The sequence below is a fragment of the Macaca nemestrina genome, chromosome 13 (assembly GCF_043159975.1).
Source record: "Macaca nemestrina isolate mMacNem1 chromosome 13, mMacNem.hap1, whole genome shotgun sequence".
NCBI lineage: Eukaryota > Metazoa > Chordata > Mammalia > Primates > Cercopithecidae > Macaca > Macaca nemestrina.
The window spans coordinates 105,249,709-105,257,722 of record NC_092137.1 but is presented as its reverse complement, the minus strand read 5'-3'; positions in this window follow the sequence as shown (position 1 = coordinate 105,257,722).

Sequence of the window (8,014 nt, the reverse complement as noted above, 5' to 3'; positions counted from 1 at the left end):
CAGAGGCTAAAACAAAACTAGCAGACTGAGGCCCTCAGAAACCAGACTTATCAGATTCAGAATTTAATATAACTATGTTTGAAAGATTTAAAGAAAATAGATCAAATTAAAAAGTGAGCAAGAAGCAAGAATAGCAAATGAACTGGCATGTTTGAGAAAGAATTAAATTGAGCTTTTAGAAATAATACATACAGTTGTTGAAGTAAAAACTCAACTCAATAGGTTTAAACAGCAAAATGAATACAGTTAAATAAAACTATTGTGCTGAAAGATTTCGAAAAGTATTACACAGAATGCAAAATGATGACATAGGGCAATTCAATATATGATAGACGTTAAGACACTATGAGGATAGTATGAGAAGACCTGATAGACATCTGATCACAGCACCTTAAGGTGAAAATAGAGAGAGAGCACCAATATTGAGGAGTTAATGTCTGAGGTTATTCCAGAACTGATAAATAAATGAATCTACAGATCTCAGAAGCACAGCTTTTACAAAGGATAAATGAAGAGAAATTCACTGGAGATACACTGTAATGAATCTATAAATCACCAAAGCTAAAGATATTATTTCACAAGTAGAATGACAGCTGACTTCTCAACAACAATGAAAGCAAGGAGACAGTTGAATGACATCTTGAAAGTGGTGAGAGAAAAACTAACTGTTAATATAAAATTGTGTACCTATCAAAAATATCTTTTGGCTGGGCATGGTGGCTCATGCCTGTAATCCTAGCACTTTGAGAGGCCAAGGAATGTGGATCACTTGAGGTCAGGAGTTTGAGACCATCCTGGCCAACATGGTGAAACCCCGTCTCTACTAAAAATACAAAAAAAAAAAAAAAAAAAAGATTAGCCGTGTGTGGTGGTACGCACCTGTAATCCCAGCTACTTGGGAGGCTGAGGCAGGAGAATTGCTTGAACTCAGGAGGTAGAGGTTGCAGTGAGCTGAGATCGTGCCACTGCACTCCAGTCTGGGAGACAGAGTGAGACTCTGCCTCAAAACCAAACCAAACCAAACCAAAACAATCTTTCAAGAAGTACACCATAAAGACATTTCTGGATAAACAATGAATGAGATTACTTCCTAAACGAATATATAAGGATGCCTCTTTTATAAATATTAAAAAAAAATTTTGGGGGGTATTCATCACCTCAAGCATTTATTCTTTTGTTATGTTACAACCGATAAGAATATCTAAGGATGTTTCAAAAGGAAGAAAAAAGCTCACTACAACCTACGCCTCCAGGCTTCAAGCGATTCTCCTGCCTCAACCTCCTGAGTAGCTGGGGTTACAGGCATGCGCAACCACACCCGACTAATTTTGTATTTTTAGTAGAGACGGGATTTCAAAATGTTTCAAAAGGAAGGATGTTTCAAAAGGAAGAAAAATATCTAAGGATGTTTCAAAAGGAAGAAACTAATATACCAGCCCAAAGGCTGGTATATTAGTTTCCTATTAGTTGCTATAAGAAATTACCACAAACTTAGTGGCTTTAAACAACACAAAATTATCCTTCAGTTCTCTAGGTCGGAAATTTAACCTCCTGATTTCTGGTCTGAAGTCTTACTGGGCTACAATCAGGGTATCAGCAGGGCCGCTGGAGGCTCTGGAGATGATGTTTCTCTAACTTCTAGAGGCATTTGCATTCCTTAGCTAGTGGCTTCTTTTCTTTTTTGCCATGTAACCTAACATAGTGACAGGCCCAAGGGAAAAATAGGATGTGGGCATTGTGGGTGGTGGAGTAGGGACATTATTCTGCTTACCACAGGGGACCTTGGATGTCAGTAAAAATGGTGAGGAAGAAATCAGTAAACATGTAGAATAATCTAAACAAATCTTCTCTGAAAAATAAGTCTAAATGTGGGGTTAGAAAAAGGGCAGAACTAAAACGTTAAGACAAATTAAAATGTTAAGCCTATAAGTTGAGAGGGAGATGATCGAAGTTAAAAATACTCATAAATCATATTTTTTCGGTAGGGGGTTTAGATATTTATTAATTTTAGACCCTGAAAAGTAAAATAGTCATGATAAAAATTTGATAGTAACCACTAAAAGAAGAGACACAGAGTATATAACTTCTAAATCAATATAGGAAGGGGGATGGAATAAGAAAACAATAGCAACCACCAACATCCCCACCCAAAATAAAGAATAAGGTGAGAGAAAAAAAGGAAGCATTGAAAAGGGGCTAAAATAAAATTCAAAATTCAGTCACACCTGTAATCCCAGCACTTTGGGAGGCTGAGGTAGGTGGATCACCTGAGGTCGGGAGTTCAAGACCAGCCTGACCAACATGGAGAAATCCCGTCTCTACTAAAAATACAAAATTAGTCGGGTGTGGTTGCGCATGCCTGTAACCCCAGCTACTCAGGAGGTTGAGGCAGGAGAATCGCTTGAAGCCTGGAGGCGTAGGTTGTAGTGAGCTGAGATTGCATCATTGCATTCCAGCCTGGGCAACAAGAGTGAAACTCCATCTCAAAAAAAAAAAAAAAAATTAAGATAGTAAAACAAATTCAAATACATTAAAGATTACAAAAAATGAAAACGAACTAAACTTTCTAGTTGAAAGGCATATTGTCAGATTGGATTTTAAAATCTGGCAATGCTCTTTCCAGGACACAGTCCTAAAATATTAAACACAGAAAAGCTGAAAGTAAAGGGTTGGAAGAACACAGTCTAACTAGAAGAGAGCTGGGTTCACCCTTTTGTATCAGAGCTGAATTTCACTAAGAAAACGCTAACAGGAAGGGGGAAAGGCACAACATAGTGATGATACATTAATTCTCAACAAATGTATGACACTTCTAAACTTTTATGACTGCAAAAAAAAAAAAAACCTCAGCATATATAAAATTTTGGAAGAGCCATGGCTATCAGCCGACATGCACTTACCATATTTGCATTGTCCTACTACGAACTTTACCCAAGGTGCTGTCTTCATCCTCATTTTATAGATGGGGAAATTTACCCATAGAGAAAAAGGTTTGGGTCATGCCTTGGTTTCTTCTTGACTCTGCTTCCTGCTCATTGATCCTCACACCCACCTGGAGACCTATTTCACATTATCCATCAGGATGAGAAGTGCTGTGCCTTTACCAAAGAACCACAGTCACCTTCAAAACCAGTTTAGATAGATCTGGATGGAGGCTTCTGTGGTTGCAGATGAAAAAAAAGAGGCCTCATGGTATATCTGACTCCGTATCCATCACTGCATGAACACTCACACACATGCACACGTACACATGCAAGCACAGTCCTGTTCTGGTCCGGCAGTAGTGCCAACACTCAAATCCCAGGTCTTACTCTGAAGCCTTTGAGGAAACAATTGTCGTTCTGGGGTTTATGGGAATGTTTCTTTTTGGTGCCCCTTGTTCCTCACAGAAGCTTTTTTTCTGTGCTGTGGGTTTGCTATCCTAGCTTTCCAAGCTATCCTAATTTTGCAACTTTCTCTAATCAACCACATCAGGTTCTTGGACTATCCCAAAATTAAAGAGGTAGGTTGTGCTGCAAGAGACAAAGACATTCGCCCCTCACACAGTTTGAACTCCTGGGTAGAAACAGATTCCAATGCTGGCCAGCCTCTGTAGCTCCCAGTGCCCCTTCAAACTCCTGAGGCATTGGAGCAGGGTCCTCACCTTGCATGAAGATAAATAGGTGTGCTGAAGAAAGCCAGACACTGCTCTTTCTTAGCTCTGCATCCTCAACAAGTTACCACCACTCCTTCTCTTTGAACCTCCAACTTGTCCATGGTAAAGTGCCTGTGATTCTTTTGTTTTGTTTTGTTTTCTTTTCTTTTTTTTTTTTTTGAGATGGAGTCTCGCTCTGTTGCCCAGGCTGGAGTGCAGTGGCCGGATCTCAGCTCACTGCAAGCTCCGCCTCCCGGGTTTACACCATTCTCCTGCCTCAGCCTCCCGAGTAGCTGGGACTACAGGTGCCTGCCACCTCGCCCGGCTAGTTTTTCGTATTTTTTTTAGTAGAGACGGGGTTTCACCGTATTAGCCAGGATGGTCTCGATCTCCTGACCTCGTGATCCGCCTGTCTCGGCCTCCCAAAGTGCTGGGATTACAGGCTTGAGCCACCGCGCCCGGCCTGTGATTCTTAAAGAGATAAAAACACAACCTATATAAAGCACCTGGCATGGTGCCTGGCACAGGTGGGTGTTTCACAAATGTTAACTCCTTCCTATCCCACTATGGGAGTCCATATCCTCTTGGGTAGGCTGCCTCTGGTTTCCATTGTGTCATCAGAGCCATACTAAGTCCACGTGTTGGAAATGGATCCCAAGAACTAATTTCTGGGCTGAGTTATGCCTACCAACTTCCCTGATACTTCCGTCTCTCCATTTATCAAATGGAAGTGTTTGCATTTGGCCTCTGCCTGTTGGAGTAACCAAAATGCTTAGCATCCTGATTATCGATAGAGGTTTTGGAGAGGTCCTATGCTGCCATCTGTTTGACTACATACTGCCTTTTATGTGTAATAAGCATTCTTTCTTACATTTGTCTAGGAATTTGCAGTTCACAAAGTATACTCATATATAAAGGCTTGTTTAGAATTGATCTTGGCAGCAATTCTATGAGACAAGTAAAAGGTAGGTCAAGCATTATAATCCTCATTTTAAAGCTGGGAAAACTGAATCTCAAAAAGGTTGAAAGACTTGTCTAGGGGACAGTGTGTGGGTAAATGAGAAGTTAAGATTAGCTGAACTGGCATTTCCTGACTATATATCTAGTGTTTATTTATGGAGAAGGCACTATGGTGGCCAAGTGGCTCACAGTCACACAGCTCTGTGCCTCAGTTTATTCATCTGTAAAATGAAGATAATAATAATCTATTCTGAATACTGTTGTGGAAATTCAAGGAGATAGTTCACATAATGGCATGGATACTGTAGTACACTGCCTAGTTTCCGAACCCCACCCCTATCCATGAGAATGGCCCATAGCTCAAGAGGTCGCTTTCTTTCCCCAGGTGAAGCCTGTATCCAATGACTGCTCAATGTGGGTATATAAAGGCCTGGCTCTCTTGCCAGGGCCACCCTACCTCCTGGTGAATGGACTGAGGCTCTCATTATGACTGCATTGCAGCTCAACTGTTCTTTCCCTTCAGTCCTTCCTTTACATTTACACAGGTAAGGATCCAGCCATTAAATGCTTCACATGATAACCTCTATTGCATGTTAGGCTTCGTATGCATACACAAAAGCCATCCTCTATCATTCAGGCCCCTTATTGCAGGGGCAAAGAGGCCAGTCTGGGTTAGATGTGCACCCTGTTTTTACAACAGAACAAGACAAACAGGCCCTCCTGAGGTGTAAGTTCATGGCCTTAGCCCTAGCCCTGAAACTCAGCCATCTGAGACAGCTTTAGGTCTGAGGCAACCCCAGACTTTGGGTTGTTGGTTCCTGGGCACAGCCTCCTTTTGCCAATGTTGCAATCCGTTGTAAGAGACCACAGGTTGATCACCCGTTCCTGTTACTGAGCACAGAGAGGTTTGTAGGCCAGTCTCTCCAGGAATTCTGACGCACTGCAAAATCCCATGGTCTGAATGGCTTCTACCTTCCCTGTGAAAGCCCCTGGCCTCAGAAAAGGAAGCTAGCTTAAGTGACCAACATTTGGGGCAGAGCTTCCGAGGGCCCAGCCACCGTGTTACATGCAACAATCAACAGAGATATTCTTTGACTTGAGTTGTTTTTCTGGGTATAGGACCCTATAATTAAAATCAGCTCTCCAACTCCCCTTCCTCCAAACAAGTATACAATGTAAGGAGGAAAATGCAAATTGAACAGCTGCTAGCCCTTCCCCAGCTTCCAAAAAGATTGCCACCCCAAGTCTCCCCTGCTGGAAGTTCTCAAGTCCCCAACTATACCCCAATCCTGAGGCCCTTGAGAAGGTGAAGGAATGTGAGTGTGGAGGCCGGAGCCCCCCTTGCCCTGTAGGCTGCTCCTCTTGCTTTTCCCTTTGGACATTACAGTTTAGCTCTGTGACTTATAATTGCCTGCATTCCCCACCCATGCTTTCTCTTACTTTGGGGCTTCTCATCCTCCCTCTTCCTCCATCTTCCTCCTCTAACCCCACTCCCATGCTTGAGTGGGGTGTTCCTCTTCTGTTCTCCCACAAAACCCTGTGCCTCCTTCATCGTTGCATATATTATGTGGTGATGTAGTTTTCTGGAGGTGTGAAGACTATGAATCCTATGAAGACACATACACACCTACCTTGTTGACCGTTGTATCCTCAGAATCTAATACTGCACCTGGCACACAGTGGTTGGGAGTAAATATTCATGAGGCAAACACACATTAGGAAGGACACTTTTGTTACGGTTGTTGGTTGTTGTTGCAAGTGACATAACCCCACCTTGATCTAGCTGACTGACGGCTCTACCACCTTGTGTTTTGCAGCATGAGAGGAAGAGGAACTGCACCTCTTCCTTCAGTTTCAGCTTGAATAATATCAGGAAGATTCGTATCGGTCTGAGTTGGGTCATGTACCCGATGTACTGTAACTGAGGATGGGGTAAGCTGGTTGGAGTTTGCAACACTGTTCACGTAGCCAAGATATGAAAAGAACCTAAATGTTAACTGATGGATGAATGGATAAGGAAATTGTGGTGTATATATATATATATATATATATATACTGGAATATTATTCAGCCTTAAAAAAGAAGAAAATCCTAACATTTGTGACAACATGGATGGATCTGGAGGGAATTATGCTGAGTGAAATAAGACAGACATAAAAAGACATTTCCTGCAAGAGCTTGCTTACATGTGGAATCTCAAATAGTCAAGTTTAAAGAAGAGAGAATACTGGTTGTCAGGAGCAGGAGAAAAGTGGAAATGCAGCTGTGATAGTTAAAGGGTACAAAGTTTCAGTTATACAAGATAAATAAGTTCTGGAGGTTTACTATTAATATATCACATAGTACCTGTAAGTAACAATACCGTATTATATACTTAAAATTGCTAAGAGGGTATATCTTATGTTATATGTTCTTACCAACAATAGTAATAATTAAGGGGCAGGAGGACACTTCGGAAGGTGACGGATATGTTTCTGGCCTTGATGGCAGTGATGGTTTCATGGGAGTATACTTATTCCCAAGCTAATTGAGATGTAAATATTAAATATGTACAGCTTTTTATATGTCAATTGTACCTCAATCAAGTAGTTTAAAAATTGTTGGACTGAGAAAAGGAGGAGCTGCTCAGCCACATGAGACTGGGTGCTGGGCAGACAAAGCCTCACACATAAATTACTGAACCAACGGACTCATGTCTGTGAGCTTTGTGGCCGTGGATGCACCATGTCAATGTAGTCAAGGATTCTTCAATGTGTACCTTACTGGATTAGTTCCCTCTGTTTTCATTTGTATTGACTCCTCAGTTCCCTTATGGGTTGCTTGTTGACTCTTGCGGAGTTATTTAAGTAAGACTTTGGTTGCAGGAGGTGGACACGCTTGAGCTGGTTTTGGCGGTAATGGGGAATTTGTGAGACATGACACAGTGACAGGAAATGCAGCCAGATATTGTGAGAGGCAGTAACTAGGAGTAGGAAAGTTATGAGAAGTTAAGGCAGTAGTAATTGTCTCTCTATTAAAAGCCATAATGTTATCATTCCTGCCTCTATCTGTTTGCTTTGTTCTTCTCTCTCAGCAGAATGGTCTTCTCTGCTTCTCTGTGCACCTGCAGAAGGTGACCACCCTAAGGCTTATGGATTCAGGAGTGCTCAGTTTGAGAGCAGTTACCCGCTGCCTGGCCCCTGTGAACTCTAGTCCCAGTTTCTTATTCCTGGTGTTGGTTTAGTTTGAGGCAGCTGCCCACCGTAAGTCCAGTGAGCCATGGCCTGGGGACAAGGTCAGGTACATGTGTAATCAGTTGGCTCTGTGAGTTGTGGTGGTGGTGATGGAGGTAGCTCCCAGAAGAGTGGATTACAGGTTAACAAGAGTCTGTATATATTGACCACAATTGATGTGAACTTGTAAGTTTCAATGTGTGACCAT